Source organism: Ambystoma mexicanum, chromosome 1p (genome assembly GCF_040938575.1).
Source record: "Ambystoma mexicanum isolate Mex_15411 chromosome 1p, UKY_AmexF1_1, whole genome shotgun sequence".
In the NCBI taxonomy this organism is placed as follows: domain Eukaryota; kingdom Metazoa; phylum Chordata; class Amphibia; order Caudata; family Ambystomatidae; genus Ambystoma; species Ambystoma mexicanum.
Genome location: NC_090921.1, coordinates 582,923,989 through 582,941,757, shown reverse-complemented (window position 1 = coordinate 582,941,757; position 17,769 = coordinate 582,923,989). Strand labels below are relative to the sequence as shown.

Genomic DNA, 17,769 nt, shown 5'->3' with positions numbered 1-17,769 from the left:
TCGTTCTTTCCTTCCTTCCTTTTCCCTCTCCAATCCCTTCCCTGTCCTTCCCCAGGGTGCTGTAGGCGTCCTCGTGCCGGCGGGTACAGGCTTGGTGCTGGACTAGAGACTTCCTGAGCACCTTTTAGGCGTCCTCGTGCCGGCGGGAATAGGTGGTTGCTGGACTAGTGACTTCTTACACCTTGGATTGTTTGGTCCACCGAACAGAGGGCAGATACCATCACACTGTTCCTACAGGAAAGAAGAAGGACTTTGCCAGGGACGTTCACTTCCAGGGAAAAAAGGGTAAGAAACCTACCTTTCCTTACCATTATTTCTTCCACTCATTCTCTGGTACTGATTGTCTTTTCTCTTCTTCTGGTCTCCAGAGTACCCCAGTATAGAGGACATTCTTGCATGAAACACTTCTGGTTAAACCGTTTTCTGCAGGTTAGTCTGTTGAGATTTTGTTACGTGTTCTCTTGAAAGGGGTGTTTTTGATTGTAATCAGTATAATATTCTGCAGTCGTTGGCTGGAACCTGGAACCATCATCTACCGGGAAGTTGCGGGCCGCTCAGCTCTACGATCCCAACGACTCTACACCATCTTCCGATCAATTGGATTCTTAGACTGTCCTTTCGTACTCCTGAGAATCACATTGGTAGGAAGAAATATATTCTTCACGACGGGTCAACGCGGAACCAGGTTCCCGGATTTCTGACAGAATCAGAAGCCTTATTATGGATGCCGCGAATGACCCGTTGGCCGTTTTGGTTCAGTTAGTGGCCGACCTACGTGCCGATATGACGGCCACCCAGGCTGACACCCACCGGCGCATTGATGAAATGCAAGCCGGTATCAGGGAAGTGGTTACAGGAATACCATCTTTGGCCTCCGCTTCCGCTTCAGGTCAGGCAGGGCCTTCGGTCAGACCTGATTCTACGCATGTGTACATGGCCGCTCAGTTCCCGCTTGCTCCCCCAGAAAGGTTTACTGGGGATCCAAAATCCTTTCGGACATTCATTAACCAATGCAGACTGCATTTCTTGTGTCGGCCTACCTCGTTTCCTGATGCGACTACTAAAGCAGCCTTTGTCTTATCTAACCTTGGAGGTATGGCCGCGGTTTGGGCGAATCCTTTGTTGGAACAAGGCAGTCCGCTGTTGTTCGACTGCGATGCATTGATCAGTGCTATGACGAGGGTGTTTGATACTCGCTACAAGACTCAGGCCACGGATCTGGAATTGCTGAATCTCCGTCAGGGGGACACTCCTTTATTATCGTATTTGGCTAAGTTCAATCAGTTGGTGGCTGAAACTGGTTGGCCGGAAGATAAGAAAGCCGCTCTGTTCTATAAAGGACTGTCGGATACGTTAAAGGATACCATAGCTACGGTTCCGGTGGTTCCTACGTCCTTTTCTGATTTCTTGGATCTAGTACTCCAGATTGATGCCCGACGTACCGAAAGAAAGGGGGAGAAGAGAATGATTACGGTCAATACCACTATATCCCCAATCCCTGTTTCTGGCGGTGACGAGCCTATGCAAATTGGGGCAGTTAGGGGCCCGCTAACGACAGAAGAACGAGAACATCGTAGACGGAACAATCTGTGCTTTTATTGTGGTTCCTCTACTCATCTGCTTAGTGCATGTCCAAAGAGACCCCGCAAGTCGGGAAACGCCAAGGCCCGGTCGTAGAAGGAACCCCTACGCCGAGCTCTTCCCTGCAGGGTTCCTCGTTGTCCACGCCTTTTTACATTGACGTCATGTTGAGTTACGATCAGGTCACTCCTTGGAGTTCTGCAGCTGTTCTTGACTCAGGGGCAACCGGTAACTACATTGATGCCCAATACGTTCGGAAATGGGGTATTCCCTTGTTGTCAAAAAGTGTTCCGGAGGTAGTCAATGCGGTTGACGGTTCAACCCTACTTTCGGGGCTTGTTACTGAACATACCATTCCGTTGTTGTTAACTATTGGCGCCGAGCATTCGGAAATCATCACATTTGACGTCATTATGGCACCGCAATACAAACTCATCCTGGGTTTACCGTGGCTCAAGCTTCATAACCCGGTCGTTAACTGGGAGACCGGGGTTATCGCTTTCAGTGCTCAGCAACGCCCTCGATCCTGCAGTTCCCTAGAGTCCATGTATGAAGTACCTGAAGCTCCTAGTCGGGCGTTGTTGAACTCTGTGGTTACAATCGGAGCTGTTGTTAACACCGTATTACCTGTCGAATACACAAGTTATAAGGACGTCTTTGACAAGGGGAAAGCAGAGATCCTGCCGCCTCATCGGCCCTATGATTGCCCCATTGTTCTCAAACCGGATGCCAAGACACCTTCGGGACGTATCTATTCCCTTACACAAAAGGAAGAAGTCGTCCTTAAAGAATATTTGGATAAAGCCCTCGAGTTAGGTTTTATTCGGCCTTCTCACTCTCCATTTGCTTCACCGCTCTTTTTTGTACCCAAGAAGGAGGGGGACTTAAGACCTTGTATTGATTATCGGGAACTCAATGCAGGTACTATCCGTAATCAATACCCGATCCCGTTGATTTCTGTCTTGCTGGATCAGTTAGGGTCTTCAGAATTCTTCACCAAATTAGATCTAAGGGGTGCGTACAATTTGGTCCGGATACGTCGAGGGGATGAGTGGAAAACAGCCTTTAAGACACGATATGGCCTATTCGAGTATTTGGTGATGCCATTCGGGCTTTGCAATGCCCCGGCCACATTCCAGAATTTCATCAACGACGTTCTACGCGACATGATCGACAGATTCGTTATTGTCTATTTAGATGATATACTCATCTATTCTCCATCCATGGAAGATCATGTACGTCATGTTTCACAAGTCTTACAACGCTTGCGGGAGCATCGTCTTTTTGTCAAACTGGAAAAATGTGTATTCCATGCGAGTGAGGTCGAGTTCCTTGGATATGACATCACCAATAAAGGAGTGCAGATGAGTAGCAATAAGGTGGAAGCTGTCTTAAACTGGCCTGTACCAACTTCAAGGAAGGAGTTACAATCATTTCTGGGGTTTTCGAACTTTTACAGGCGGTTCATTAGACAATTCTCTTCGATTGCTGCACCCCTCACCGAATTGACCAGTAACAAGAAACCTTATTTATGGAACGATAACGCCCAAATAGCGTTTGAGTCTTTAAAAGCCGCGTTCACTACAGCCCCGGTGTTGCTACACCCAAATGTCAAACGTCCATTCGTTGTCGAAGCTGATGCTTCGGATGTCGCGGTAGGGGCTGTCTTGTCCCAAACCTGCGCTGATACCAAGGAGTTGCATCCAGTCGCCTACCATTCGCGCAAATTAACGCCCTATGAACGTAACTACACCGTTACTGAACGGGAATTGTTGGCCGTAAGAGACGCATTTATGATCTGGCGTCATCATCTCCTTGGGACGGAATTACCGGTCCAGGTTTTTACTGACCACAGAAACCTGTTGGCGTTGCAGTCCCTGACGTGCACCACTGCGAGACATGCCCGTTGGCATGAATTCTTTTCCATGTACAACTTTAGTTTGACTTACCGCCCAGGTGTCTTGAATTCCAAGGCGGACGCGCTATCCAGAAGCCTGGGTAATGATGGTTCACGTCCACAGGATGGGTCTTTGTTATTACCTACACAAGTGGTCTGTAGTTGTGTTCTACAACCCACTTTGAAGTCAACGCTCCAGAACTGGGTTGATAAAGAGCCCACAGAACTGGCAGACTATAACATGGATATTCTGCATGGTCTTCCTTATGTCCAGGGTCGAGTTTATATGCCTGATCAGGATACCCGGTGTACAGCTATTTCTTTGTGTCATGACGCTGCTATCGCAGCGCATCCTGGTTCCCAGAAAACTCTTGAACTCCTCAAACGCTGGTGTTGGTGGCCTTCCATGCGAAGAGACGTCTCGCAATATATCTTGACCTGCGCCATCTGTGCCCAGTGTAAGTCCCATTCAGCGAAACCTATGGGGTTATTACAACCATTACCAGTGCCAGCCAGACCTTGGGCGATGATTACCATGGACTTTGTGGTGGAGTTGCCTTTGATTGATGGGTTTGATACCATATGGGTGGTGGTTGACAGCTTTTCTAAAATGTCTCTCTTTGTGCCTTGCCAAGGCCTGCCATCAGCTGCTAAGCTGGCAGAGTTGTTCTTGCGACATGTTTTCAGGTTTTTTGGGTTGCCTGAGATTGTGGTTTCTGACAGGGGGTCCCAGTTCACGTCGCGTTTTTGGAGGCATCTAATGTTCTCTTTGGGGGTAGATGAACGGTGTTCCACAGCGTTCCATCCCCAGACGGATGGTCAAACAGAGCGGGTTAACGCTACCATGGAGCAGTACCTCAGGTGTCTCATCCTTCAACATCAGGAATCCTGGCTAGCAGTTCTTCCTTTGGCGGAATTCGCGTATAATAATTCCAGCCATTCATCAACGGGAACATCGCCATTCTATGCCTTGTATGGGCAACACCCACGCACCCTTCCTCTTGATTGGAATCTACCTGAGGATTGTCCGGCAGTTCAATCTTGTATCAAAGATTTGTCTCTGGTCCGTGATAGGGTGCTGGAACATCTGAAACAAGCACAAGAACAGGCGAAGAAATACGCGGATCGGAATCGCCGTCCTGCACCCGTCTACATTCCAGGTACACGGGTATGGTTGTCCACTAAGAACCTACGCATTCCAGGTCGACGATGCTTGTTGCCACGTTTTGTAGGTCCTTATGTTATAAAGGACGTCTTGAGTCCATTGGTGGTCAAATTAGAACTTCCGCACTCTTGGAAGATACATCCGGTTTTCCATGTGTCCATGGTTAAGCCTTGTGTAGACAGCACCAGGATACCGGCTTCTCCGTCTCCGATATTGGTTCAAGGGGTGGAGGAGTATGAGGTCAATTCCATTCTTGATACCAGGGTTTCTCGTGGTACCAGGTATTTCTTAGTGGACTGGAAGGGTTACGGTCCGGAAGAACGGACATGGGAACCGGAGCAGAATGTGCATGCCCCGTTGTTGGTTTCCCAATTTTTGGCCTCTCGGGGGCATGGGGGTCCTTTGGGGGAGGATACTGTCAGAAAACGCTCCAGGTCTTGTATCACCCCTGCGGTTCACGTGTCTCATCCTCACCAAAAGCTTCTGTCCCGTTATACCACCATACAGAAGGCGGGCTTGCGGTATCCACGCTCTACGCACGGAACACATTTGCGTCGGGAACTGCGTTCCCGACGCCTCACGTGGAAGTTGCCATGGAGACTACGTCAGTGGACGCAGCATCTTCCACGTGATAGAAAACGTGTTGGGTCACGTGACCATCTTGGTGCCGGTACTTCAAGTACTTAATGATCTGGCGCCCACTTCTCGCTGCTTCTGATCCAATAGTGACAGCGGTTTTTTCTTGCTCAGATTTAGTGGTTTTGTTTGATCTCGGATTACGTTTACTGGATTGCTCTTGGATTATCCTTACCTGTTCTTGTATCTTGACCTCGGATTGTTTATGGATTATTCTTGCCTAGTGATTTGGTTTTGTCGAAATCGGACCTCGAAGCTTGGGAGACCTCTTACCTTCGTTCTTTCCTTCCTTCCTTTTCCCTCTCCAATCCCTTCCCTGTCCTTCCCCAGGGTGCTGTAGGCGTCCTCGTGCCGGCGGGTACAGGCTTGGTGCTGGACTAGAGACTTCCTGAGCACCTTTTAGGCGTCCTCGTGCCGGCGGGAATAGGTGGTTGCTGGACTAGTGACTTCTTACACCTTGGATTGTTTGGTCCACCGAACAGAGGGCAGATACCATCACACTGTTCCTACAGGAAAGAAGAAGGACTTTGCCAGGGACGTTCACTTCCAGGGAAAAAAGGGTAAGAAACCTACCTTTCCTTACCATTATTTCTTCCACTCATTCTCTGGTACTGATTGTCTTTTCTCTTCTTCTGGTCTCCAGAGTACCCCAGTATAGAGGACATTCTTGCATGAAACACTTCTGGTTAAACCGTTTTCTGCAGGTTAGTCTGTTGAGATTTTGTTACGTGTTCTCTTGAAAGGGGTGTTTTTGATTGTAATCAGTATAATATTCTGCAGTCGTTGGCTGGAACCTGGAACCATCATCTACCGGGAAGTTGCGGGCCGCTCAGCTCTACGATCCCAACGACTCTACACCATCTTCCGATCAATTGGATTCTTAGACTGTCCTTTCGTACTCCTGAGAATCACATTGGTAGGAAGAAATATATTCTTCACGACGGGTCAACGCGGAACCAGGTTCCCGGATTTCTGACAATTCCTTCGAGCACCCAGATTCCTGGGGAGGGCATCCAACTAGCTCTGGCCCGCTCCATTTTAAGGGCACAATTGGAAGCCATTAGGTCCTTTAGAGATATCCTGGAGGGATGAGACACTGATGATCCCATTATCTCGAGGCTTCTAAAGAACATTTCACACTCCCGCTCCAGCATTAAACCCTTATCCCTCCTCTGTCACTCAGCCCAGGACCTTCCCCTTGCTCTTTGAGCACTAGAAGTGTCCCTGTTCAGCCCTCTCTTTTGACATCCATTTCCTCACCTCCTCACCATAAACCCCTCTTCATAGTTACCATCAGCTCTGCTAGAAGGATTTGGGAGCTAGGGGCCTTACTATACTTTCAACCCCTTTCTGGTAATCAGCTCTTATGCTATTACTCTACACTGTGACACCTCATTTGCTCCCAAGGCCATCTCTTCCTTCCACAAGTCACAAAACATCCTCCTCCTGGCCATGCCCCCAGATCCTGCCTGGGGCAGTGGGGATTCTATTGTTTGGTTGGACATCAAGCAAGACCTTTCTATGTACCTTGAATGTGCGCCCCCCTTTCTGTGCAGTGTCTGTGTTTTACATTTAGGGATTCTGCAAAGGGTTGAAAATCTTCGTCACTCTGACGGTAGATGTAGAAGCATACTATTGACCTTGCTTACACTGTGGCAGTGATCCTCTTCCAGGTGGAAGCTCTCCCTACTAGGGGAACAGTATGGCTGCTTCTAAGGGGGAGTAAGGCGTTAAAAGTAAAAAGAGTCACATAGAAATGCAAATGATGAGAACAAGAGATGGTTAAAGGAAGACCTATTTTACCTGAAATAGTGGAAAAACTCACAAGAAAGTGGGCTTGAAATGACTTTGACCAATGTGGCTGAGATGATGTACTCTAAAATGCACCGCTCGGTACTCACTTTGCAAAATATTCCTTTCAATAAAACATTCATTCCCATCTAAAGTTATCCTTAAAACTTCACAGGTTGTGAACAAAGAAACTTTCTTAAAACTTCTTATGAAATCGACCACTGCCTTATGGACACCAGTCCTGCAGTCATTGAAACTGGATCTTTGTGGGTTCTGTGGTTGTGTGCTTATTTTTCGCTAGTTCTGTTGGTGGTGTGAATCTCCTGGGACCCATCACCATATTCTTCAAGGGAATCATCATTTTTTATTACACATCTGAGTTAGTGTATTTATATTTACACCATGATAAAAATAATGAAAAAGGACTTGGAAGGAATGAAGGGTATAGAGAATGAAGGAGTAAGATATCTCTCTAAAAACGATAAGCAAATTATCGACGATCGAATCTGGATGACCTGCCCATAGTCCTGGGTCACAAGTATTAAACCATATACTTGTGGTAGGATTCAGAATCGCAGAACAAGTGTTAGAAATTGAACACATGATGTTCATCTTATAAGATGCTTGATGCTATGATAGCATAAATACCCATTTGTAGTGTGGACAAGTCTTTCCTATACTTGTATTTACACCATTGCTAGAATGAGCCTAGATACAAAATAGATTTCTGGTAGATGTGGGCTAAACCACTCAAATCTAGGCGCCTGAAATTCAACCCCACGCAGATTCCACAGAGAGGGGAGCTTTGTGGGCCTAAGGGCATTTTAAAATGAGGAAAGGCCTCAAACTGTGGGTCATGTATGTGCAGTGCCTTGAACCTGTCACCTGTTATTCCTAGGATATGACTAAAAGTGTTATGGGTTTGGCTAAAAAAATGTCGAAAATTGGACTCCCCCACTGAGGCTGGTGCTGGACACCACCAGGTATCAGGTTCTGAGTTTGCATAAAGGAAAATGTAGAACGAGTATGTGAGAATTCAAAGTATGTCAAATATTTGTCATTATTAATTATTTCAAGTTAAGAGTATGTAAGCATTCTAAAGTGGGAGAACATGTTTTGTGTATTAAGGAGTGGGGTCAGATATCTCCTGGGTGGACATCTCATTGGTTAAGCATGTGTAGTTGATGTTGGCTCAGCCTTCACTTCACAAGTTTGAATCCCACAAGGGACGACTCAGGCCTGCACCCTTCTGATGTTAATACATTGTTTATCATTAAATTGGGCAATAATATTAGTAGATAATTTTGCTATATTTAGAAGCAGGGATATTCTGGCTATATAAAAAAACTATAACCTGGTACATATATCAATTCTGTGAGCACTAAGGAGTGGGGAGGGCATTAGAGAGCAGAGCATTAGAATATTTGAGTACTAAGGAGTTAGGGAAGACTATGTTAATAGAAAGGAGGTGGTTTGAGAGAATGTGAATAGTAATGACTTTCTAAGTATAAAGGAGTTCTGGTAAGAGAATCTGAGTTTCAAGGAGTGGAGTCAAAGGTGTGTCACGATTCATGAGTATAGGGTAAGAGAGTGTGTGCACTAAGAGTATATTAGTCTCACAGGGCAAGGTATAAGTATTTTAGTCAAAAGGACATCACAGCAAGTCCATAGAATTGCTAAGAAGCAACAGGGCAAACAGATAGCATAGCTCAGATGAATTATAGAAAATGCAAATAGTCAAATTCTGCGTTCTCTCCTCATTTCCAGTGTTACAAAGATGAGACACAACTCTTCTTCAAGCTCCCCACTTCCTCTTCTCCTACCCCCTCTCTCATCCCTGAATGCCTGCCTGCCATCCAGTCCTGGTGCACCTCCAAAGATCTCTGTCTTAATGCCAGTAAGACCGGGATTCTTCCTATCGGGACACCTGCACCCTGTTTCCCGCCTGCACTCTGGCTGCCCTCTATGGGTTCACCTCCTTCTACTTCCACTGAGGCCAGAAGCCTTGGGGTCATCTTTGACTACTCTCTATCCTTTACATCTCACATCTTGGACCTTGCCAAGAAGGCCCACTTTCAACTTGACCTCCTTAAAGGTGTTCTCCCTCTCCTTTCCGTTCCTTTGCCCAGAAGCTTAAAGTCTCTAGAGCTCTGGTCCTCTCTAGGCTGGATTACTGTAACAGCCTCTTCCTAAACCTGCCTCTTTCCTCACTACATCCTCTTCAACTAATCCAGAATAGGGCTTCGAGACTTATCCTTGGCCTCAAGCCCTCGGACCATATCTCAAAGCTCTAAAATCCCTCCACTGGCTCCCGGTTGCTGCAAGGATCAGATTCAAGACCCTTTGCATCATCACCAAGGCTGTCTGGGCCCTGGGATCATGCTACCTGAAGCTCTTTCTTACTAAATACTCCCCTTCCAGATCCCTTCGATCTTCTTGCTCCAACTCTCTACTGATCAAATGTTTCTCCAAGCAGAGGGATGGAGGCAGATTTCTCTCCTCAGCTGGCTCTCTCCTATGGCACAGTCTCCTTCTCTCTCTCCATCTGGAACCAGACCACCTCAAGTTACAACTCAAGACTTTTTGCTTCTCCTCGTTTCCTTTTACGTTCCCGTACTAACCATACCATATGTCACTGAGAATGGCAGCATGGTCCCTCAAGAGTGCTAAATGGCCCTGGCCTTCTGCCCAATTGCCACCAGCATCCCCACCCCCACGCCCTCTGTACTGCCCTCTGGAACCACACCCGCCTGTCGGGTGGTTTGCCTCTTACATGCACTTACCTGTTGCCCCTTCCAACGGGCACCTTTGGCACTTCTTCCCCCTTGGGGATCCTTATTGTACTTACCTCCCTTTTCCTTTTTCTTTTCACTGCACTTGCACATTCTGAATGTCACAAGGCCTAGTAGGGCCACTGTTTGTTTCTATTTATTCTAGTTTATTTGCCCCCTTATCCCCTTCCCGTTCGCCTTGTGGCGTTTTGAAACACTGTCTTGTTGTATAGGCGCCTTAAATATCCAATAAAATAAAACATTAAAAATAAATGAATCTTAAAAAGAATGCATTAAAATAAGTTGGATACCTATAAATGGAGAAAAATACAGGATTTCTATCAGCAATCACCCTTCATGAGAAACCTTCCATCCAGTGGCGAGAATATGTGTTCTCTGGCTGAACTTGCAAATAACACCGTCTTCTAGCCACCCAGTGCCAAGACCATGGGTTCTCTGGCCAAACTGGAAACCAGAAACATATGTTGCAAAGTCCAGAAATCATAGCCTTCCCACAAACACCTTTGCTGAAGATCCATGTGCATTGTGAAGTGCCACAGAATACCAGCAAGGCAGCTCAGCAGGTTAAGCACTGAGCCTAGACATCTGTGTTCAGTCAGATGGACATGTGTAAATCAGGGCCAGGTTGTCTCCATCCACCTATGGTTGATAAACTGGGAGACAGTAACACCTATAGTGTTTGGATGTTGGAGCAACACTGCATTAAGCCCTCTATTAACACGAGATATTGGTAATTGTTTCGTTGCACCGTTTTTGACCCTGTTGATTGACTGTAATGATATGATATGATATGATATGATAAGTAATTTATAACGCACCTGTATACAAGTGTTTCTAGGCGCGACAAGACAAGAAAGGGAGGACAGAAGAAGGACAAAACAACAACCTTGTGGCATTCAAATCACGCAAGTGTGGGGGGAGAAGTGCCAGGGGGTAGTGGGGAGGCGAGTGTGCAAAATAACTCGTAAGTGCTGCCGGGAGGTGGCTCATAAGTGAAGAGAGGCAGGGGGCTGTAGGGTTGCAGATACAGTCCCTTAAATGGTTGGGAAGCCCAGAGGCAGTGCAAGGGCAACTGGTCGTGCAGGAGCCTGGTCCCGTAAGTTCAGTGGGTGGCCAGGTAACCAGTATGTGCAGCAGACAGAGACATCAGCAAGGGGAGGGAGAGGGAGAGGGAGAGAGAAAGCGGACGTGAAAAGGAAGGTCTTGAGTTTCTTCCAGAAACGAAGGAGTTCCTGCTCAAGTTTGGGTGAGATAGGGAGGCTGTTCCAGAGGAAGGCCCCAGCCAATGACAGAGATCTACCCCCCACTCTCTGCCTGGAGAAGCGTCTGATTCTCGAGAGTTGGAGGTGGATGAGTGGAGGGCTCGAGAAGGAAGTTGCTTAGGAAGAGAACTTTGGATGTACTGTGGTCCCCGGCCCCAGAAAGCCTTGTGTACGATGCAGAGTGTGGTGAACTTGATCCTTGAAGCCACAGGGAGCTAGAGGAGAGATTTCAGGACTGGAGAGATATGATCCCTGGGCTTGAGCCCAGGGAGAAGTCTCCCAGTCCTGTTCTGGATTAGTTGTAAAGAGTGAAGAGTAGAGGCAGGCCGATTTAGAAAGAGGCTGTTGCAGTAGTGCAGCCTAGAGAGGGCCAGGGCTCTGGAGACAGTGACCTTCTGGGGGAAAGTGAGAAAAGGACAAATACCTCTGAGGAGCTGCAGCTGATAGTGTGACTTCTTAGAGACATCAGAGATGTGAGGAGGGAATGAAAGGGTGGAGTTGAAGATGACACCAAGGTTCTTAGCCTCACAGCAAAGTGCAGGTAGAGGACCCAGGGTGGGCAGCCAGAGTGAGAGAGAGAAGGCGAGATCTGGTGTCCCAATGAGGAGGATCTCAGTCTTACTGGCATTAAGCCAGAGATCGTGGCAGGCACACCATTCCTGAATTGCTGACAGTCAGGTATGAGAGAAGGAGCAGAAAAGGCTGAGGGGAGACTGAAGGAAAGCTGGATGTCATCCACATAACACTGAAAGTTAGAGAAGATGGTAGAGATGCGATGGGCCAGAGGTGCCAGGTAGTGGTTAAAGAGCCAGGGCGAGAGGTTCAGGCAGAGAGGTTAGAACCCTGGGAACATTACAAGAAGAGAGAGAGATAGAAGGAGGAAAGACCCAAGTTGGACCTGGGAGGGCCAATCAGTGAGAAAGGAGGTCAACCAGGCTAGAGCCTGACCAGAGATACCCAGGTTTTCACAGAGACGATTGAGCAGGATGGTGTGGTTAACCGTGTCGAAAGCACAGGATAGATCAAGGAGAATGAGGACAAAAGGAAGGTTAGAGTCACGATTGGAGAGCAAGTCTTCATGGGAGTACAGGAGAGCAGTTTCTGTGTTTTTGTCTGCTCTGAAGCCAGACTGGTGGTCATGGAGACTACCAACAGATTCCGTATGTAGATTAAGCTGGGAGATGGCCAGCTTTTTCAGATGTTTTCCCAGGAAAGCAGTAACGGAGATTGGGTGATAATTTGCCAGAGAGGAAAGATCAGCAGAGTTCTTCTTAAGAAGGGGGTGCACAAGGGAGTGCTTAAGGTTCCAGTGGCAAAACAGTGATCGCATAAATCATCCAAGGCTGGAGCAAGGGTGTCAATGTGGTCCTTAATGGTTCTGGAGGAGCAGGGAAGTACCTACTTTGAGGAGACTTTCATAGATCAGACTTGTCTAGAAACATCGTTGGGAGTGAACAGCGGGAAGGAGAAAGGAAGAGGACATACGGGTGGAGAGGGGCCTGGAATTGTAGAGGAAGAGTGAGTGGACAGGTTGTCCTCAGTTTTAGTGGTGAAATGAGATGCCAAAGCTGTGCAAAGGGGCTCGGATGGAATAGGAGACATAGAGACTTCAGCAGGATTGGCCAGCTCCTTGCAGAACATGCTCGGCTACCAAGCCGTGGAAAGGCTGCAATGTGGATTCGTTTCTGACTTTAGGGGCACCAGGACTAGTACTAGTTCAAGCACAGCTACAATGTATCCCCTAAGAGGAGTGTGACCAAGAAATAAAGAAGACTGCAATCTAGGGGTCTGTAACCTTTGGCTCTCAAGATGTTTTGGACTACAACTTCCATCGGTCCAACCAACTTTACCAATCGTAAGGGATTATGGGGGTCTGACTCCAAATATTTTGGGAACTGCAGGTTGCAGACTCCTGCTGTAATCACTTCCGTCCTGTCACATTATGAACCCCACAAGGCATTGTGGTGCCCACAGTGACCATTTTAGACCATATCAGAGTGTCTGATGTTGCTTCCTCATAGCCTTGAGCAGAAGGAAAGCTCCTGGCCACTTTTTTACTTTTTACACTTAAAATTGTTTATTAACAGTACTGCAACAAAAATGCATTTCAAAGAACTCAGACCATAAAAAGAAATTGAAGTAACATTTAAGCGCACATATCAAACATATACATGTTGCAATCATTTTGATGTCGCCCAGTTAACAGAACAACGTACAATATGGGCATTGCTCGCATTCGTAAAACAGAGGTGTACTTCCAAGAGCTAATGAGTATACTCTTTCAAAAGAAATACAAAAAGAAATACACAACCCTGTGCCTAAATCGTTTGTTCTGAACTGGAATATTAAAAGTGAGAGCAACCAATCATACAATTGACGAAAATAATAATGACTACTTGTCTTTGTGTTGCTTGCCGTTACTTGTTATGATGTTTTGCCATTTTGTAACACTGTGGATATCAGGTGCCACAATAACCCAGCTTAATGGTACTCAGTTTATCGGACTCAGATGGAAAAAAGGCTGAGTTGATACTAATGTAAATCCAACTGCAGGCCAAACACTGATAAAAGCAGCAAGAAATTAACTAAAAGTACAACCTTACCAACATTATCCAAAATCATGTTATGAGCCAAAAGAAATGTCTAACTATTTATATTGCAGCCCAGGATGTAAATTTGATCGTTTGGAGAAGGCACTGTGCTCTGGGATTCCACCGATCTTTGCACCCCTTTAGTCACTCCGCATGGAGGGGCTCAGTGTCCCTATATTGATTGTAGAGTGAGTTGGCTTCTGTGTGAGCAGAGGATTATGGTGAGTCAGCAGATCAGCTGTCACCAATTCATCATGGGGCTATGACACTCACATGACATAGGCTTTTAACAAACAGAAGCCATGCTGGCAGGCAGGTTTTTGTCCGGGGAACCTCCCCGTCATCATTTTGAGTGGACAAGAATGGGGATTAGAGATTTGGGGTGACATCAAGTAACACTCTCAAGAGGTTCAGGTGTGAACTCTGCTGCTAAAGGTGGGAGGTCAAGTTAGAGAGGGACCCACTAGAAGTGTGCAGATGATCATGGCTCCAGACTGGCTTGAGTCACATGTCTGGCTCTGGCTGGGCTCTTGTCATGTGTGAGAGGCGTGCCAAACCATAGCGGAGCCAACATCAAGGATCCTGACATCTAAGTAACAGAACTCTAAGGCCAGCTATCTATACAGTTCTTCAGAGACCTCCATTGCATGGTCTATTGCATGTCATGTTAGTTAAAAGCTTGGAAGTAGAAAAAGTCATTTGGGGCAAGTCCCACATGCCACCGTGCCACTAAGCAGCCATCAGTAGAAGCTCACCTCCAGTTCAAAGACACATGGGCAAATCATTGTGGGCAGGCAAATTAGCACAATTATAAGCCTTTAGTTCCAGAAACCCATCCTTGTCTTAAGAGGGCAGTGCTATTTTCTACATTTCTTCTTCAACCCAGCACAGACATTTGAAAAGGCTGCAGATAACAGCATAGCGGTTTCACTCTTATAGGGGATCATGTGTGCAGTATAGTCTGATAGCCTTGTTAATGGTGGATTTGGGAATGTGTAGCAAACACCAGCAAAGTCATGATGGGTTCAAAAAGGCTTCAAGAAGGCCTTCCACCTGGAATGTGAAAGTAGAATAAGCTCAAGCTAAGCTAAGTCAGAAATGCACCAGCATCACCAAGTAGCCATCACTGGAAGCTCACCATCCGTTCAGAGCCACATGAGCAAAGCATTGTGCTTATGCAAATTCTGCCTAACTGCAAACTTTTAGCTCCAGAAAATTTTATTTTTCTTACAAGCTAGTGTTATTTTGCACATGGTTTCAACGAAAGGCAGACATTTCTCAAGGCTGCAGACCTAAAGGTTTAAAAATAGTTGCCCGATACATATGCCTGAAAACAGATTTGCCCCACCAGCAGATTTGTGAGAGAGTGAGATACTCATTAGACATTGATGGCAGCAGTCTGAGGTAAGCAAGTACAGGCTTCTGCACCCCTAGATAAAGGAAGGCAACAATACAAAATACGATGTATTTTATTTTAGATTCTGTTTGACATATTCGATTACATGTTCATAAAATACTTTCCAGTAGGTCAACAGAGATAATTAGTACCTGGCAAGGGGGTGTGGCAGCATCCCAGCCTATGAGGAGGCTCAGAACAGGGTCTTTACCAAACGGTATAGACACCGTTCTGAGTCTCCCCAGAGCAGGAGGCCACCATCTTCCCTCCCTGGGAATCCAGTAAGTGCGCTCCCTTGTGCTGCCATGCACCCCTGTGTCACCTTTCCCCACCTCTTGCCATCTTTTACACATATTTAGGCCCCTACACACCTCCCCCCATACCTTGTGCTGCCGTGTCCATCGTGTCCATTCCTACTCTCGAATGGCTGACATGGAAAGGGAGAAGGGACTACATGTAGTTCCCTTTTCCGCGATCCATGGCAGCCATATTTTTGTAGTTTTTTTCTCGAGTTGAGAAACGATTAACAAGCTGTACCCTGGTACAATGTGCAGTGTGCTAATATTAATGTAACTCTCGGAGGGGGGGCTTGTAACTGATGCCCCGGTGCATTACCTGACTGATACTGCCCCCCCTCCTCGGGTTATATTGCTTAAGTAAAGACATACATCCAATTTCGTTCTGATGTATTTGGGCAACATTCGATCTGTCCCGCAACGCTAAGAAGCACCAGAAATTGAGGGATTTTAATGAAATGAAAGGGCACTTTCTGAGCTGTTTGAGAACTGCCCTAATAAGCACCACCTTAAAGGCGAGTGACTCATTCAGACTTGATGTTTTTTTCTTTTCTCTTGGGACTTCCAGCCTGCCAGGATCCAATTCATGTGCCTCAGTGCATAGAGAATTGGGGACTGCCCCACTATATGATGGTTTATAATTTGGTGGTAACAAAAATGCCACGCTGTGCCACTTATTATTAAAGCTACATTACACAAGGACCAGTGGCATAGTATACCTGGGCTGAGGTCCGTGAAGGAGTCACTTTGTAAAGCGAGTGAGCCCGTTGAGCTGCCCCCTCCGCCCCCCGTGTTGTTATTGCAGCATGAAGTAAGATCATTTAAGGAAGCAGTGACCAGGGAAATTGGGGCTAGATGGATGAATGTAGCACAAGCGTCACAAGGGGCTAGCGCTCACTTGCTTATTTATGGGACGTTAACCCTACAGCCGTACCTTGCATGGGCTAGGGGGAAAAGTCATAGCTGGCACATCGCAAGGGCACCTTTTGATTATTGACAGTTGAGAGGTAATACTGCAATGTGGGTGGGCTATCCGGATGACTCGAGTTGCCCCGTGTGTGGTGCCCCAAACGAGAATGTGCGTCATTTCATCCTGTTCTGCCCGGGTTATGCAAGAATCAGAAAACAAACGATCCTGCAAGCAATACAACATACAGATCTGCATCAGTAAAGGCCAGTCTTGACCTTCTTATTAATGGCAGAAATGGAATAGACCAGGGCTGGACTGGGAACTAAAAGAGGCCCTGGAAATCAGTACTGGGGACCAAAAGAGGCCCTGGAAATAAAGTTCAAAGTGGCCCCAAATGATACATTTTCAGCACGCCCAATGCTTTTCCTATGAGAAAATTTGGAATTACCACACAAAAGAGGCCCAGGGTGCAGAGGTCCACCGGGAAATCTCCAGAGTGCCCTATAGGCCAGCCCTGCCCTGGAATAGACGGCTTTGGCTCTGTTGTTGTATTTGAAGGGCGCTATGTATTTAAGAAGGGGGCTTCTAAGAACTTAAGATGTCGCATTTTAGAACTATGTAAATTGTGTGTTTTTATCGTTCTCTGTAAAGAATGCAATAGTGTCTGATTTATTTACCATGTATTATTGAATTATTTTTTTAATTGTTTGCCCATTAATATGTATGTTTGAGGAATATTTTTTATTCGAATAAACATTTATATTACAAACGGTAAAGCAGAACTCCTCCAACAATTTAAAGGAAAACAGAAGTACTAGATAAGTACTAGCATTAGACATGAAATCCAAGTTATATCAACTCCACAGAACAGCAACCTACAACCACAGAATATAAGGTTTATTACAATTTATGACATGCACATGTACATAGCACGCTCAAAATGAATGCTATTTTTTTAGTGTCTCCTCAAGTAGTTTTTCCACCAGTGCTTTTCTCAGAGTGCATTTCCCTCCAGTTTCTATACTTTACATTGATAAAGTATTTCCCTTGAGTTGATTTCAACTAACAATATTTGCCTCACATTTTCAGCAAGCTAAATCATAAAATTGTATCGCTGGCCTTTCAGGCAAGGCCCATAACCCTTTACACCCAAATGATGTGTCCCAAATCTTTCATCCTCATACCCCTGTCCTACCCATCAATCCCTACCATTTACCACTATCCTTTTTCAATAACCATTCCAAACAAATCCTCCACCCCTTACCATGTGCAAATCCTATAGCACTTGCCTTTAAAACACTCAATCTCTAACGATTTACCAATAACCCTCACCCTCAACCTTACTCCTTCATGTCATCCATTCAGCACTGACCCTAGACATTCACCCACTGCTTTTTCCCTTAGACCTTCAACATAACCCTTCATCACTAATATTCAATCCCTTACCCGTGA

The 17,769-nt window shown here is 46.2% G+C and overlaps 1 protein-coding gene across 6 annotated transcripts in view; it reads right to left on the bottom strand.

Annotated features, from left to right (window-relative positions):
- The window catches only part of LOC138576134 (uncharacterized), a 466,688-nt gene extending 451,145 nt beyond the window's left edge, over window positions 1-15,543 (bottom strand). For 5 of the 6 annotated variants that reach the window (XR_011303958.1, XR_011303959.1, XM_069649535.1 and 2 more), the window contains exon 1: window positions 15,495-15,543. The gene's annotated coding sequence lies outside the window, so the exon portion shown is untranslated. The remainder of the gene's footprint in view (window positions 1-15,494) is intronic. The other variant, XM_069649536.1, reaches the window with a different exon arrangement.
- Between the last annotated feature and the right edge of the window lie 2,226 nt (window positions 15,544-17,769).